This window comes from Octopus bimaculoides, chromosome 16 (genome assembly GCF_001194135.2).
Source record: "Octopus bimaculoides isolate UCB-OBI-ISO-001 chromosome 16, ASM119413v2, whole genome shotgun sequence".
NCBI classification, from domain to species: Eukaryota; Metazoa; Mollusca; class Cephalopoda; order Octopoda; family Octopodidae; genus Octopus; species Octopus bimaculoides.
In genome coordinates this window covers 27,113,982-27,115,275 of record NC_068996.1, presented here as the reverse complement: position 1 = coordinate 27,115,275, position 1,294 = coordinate 27,113,982, and positions in this window count along the sequence as shown.

The following is a 1,294-nucleotide window of genomic DNA, read 5'->3' as shown; positions in this document are numbered from 1 at the left end:
TATATATCTTTTATCTTTTATCTTGTACTTATTTCAGTGTTTCAGCCATTGGACCTCACTATGTATGTTTCCAAAGCCTGATACTTACTCTATCAGCACGTCTTGCTGAACCACTAAATTTGTGGATGTGAACAAACCAACACCAGCTGTCAAGCAGTGGTGGGAGACAAACATAAACACCAAGACAAACTCATATCTATCTGTCTGACAGACTTCTTTCAGTTTCCAGCTACCAAATCCACTCACAAGGCTTTGGTTGACCTGAGGCTATTGTAGGTGACATGCAGTAGGATGATGTGGCTGGGAAGCAGACTTCTTACCACAAAGTCACATTATTTATGCTGTCATTAGATTCCTCCCATATCCCTCATCCACCGTTCACTACATCCACTGTTCACTACATCCACCGTTCACTACATCCACCGTTCACTACATCTACCGTTCACTACATCCACTCCTAAAAACTTATCTTTTGCATTAAGGCACCTGTGCCAGTCCTGTGTAAATGCAACCATGCCATGTAAAAAGCATCCAGCAAACTCTGTTAAGTGGTTGGCATTAGAAAAGGCATCTAGCCATTACAAACCATGCCACAACAGACAGTTGGAGTCTGGACAGCTCCCTGCTAACCAGCTCCATGTCATGCCAGCATGGAAAGTGGATGTTAAACAAGGATGATTATTATATACACTCCATCTCCCATACAACCTTGCATCTTTCACCCATCCACACATCTGGTTCTTTTGACCCCATTCACTTACACTCATTTTGTACCTTATCATCACTATTTTTATCTCTTCCTAGTTCCACCCTGATCTCCTCCACCCTTTCTTTTAAAATACAAATAACCATGTCTGTCTTCAACAGCAAGAAATCTGTTCTGCTCAGGCCTTTCCTCTCATCTTCTAGCATAAAGCCACCTTCACTTGTGGTAATATATGCCAGCTGCATGGTGATCTCACTAGTATTGGTGGCTTGGAAAAACCATGCAATACATGATGTAAAGTGGTTAGCATTGGAAAAGGCATCCAGCTGTAGAGACCAAGCTAAAGAAGACATTAGAGTTTGGTGTAGTCCTTGGATCCATATGATACTGTTGAACTGTTTGACCCAAGCCTGCAAGGAACATAGACATTAAATGATGATGATGATGATGATGATGATGATGATGATGATGATGATGATGATGATGACGATGTATACTGCCAGTTAATGTAAAAATAATATAAATTGAGGTTAATAATACGTTAATAATAAATTGTGTTGTCTTTTTGCTTCATTTTTTTTTTTTTTT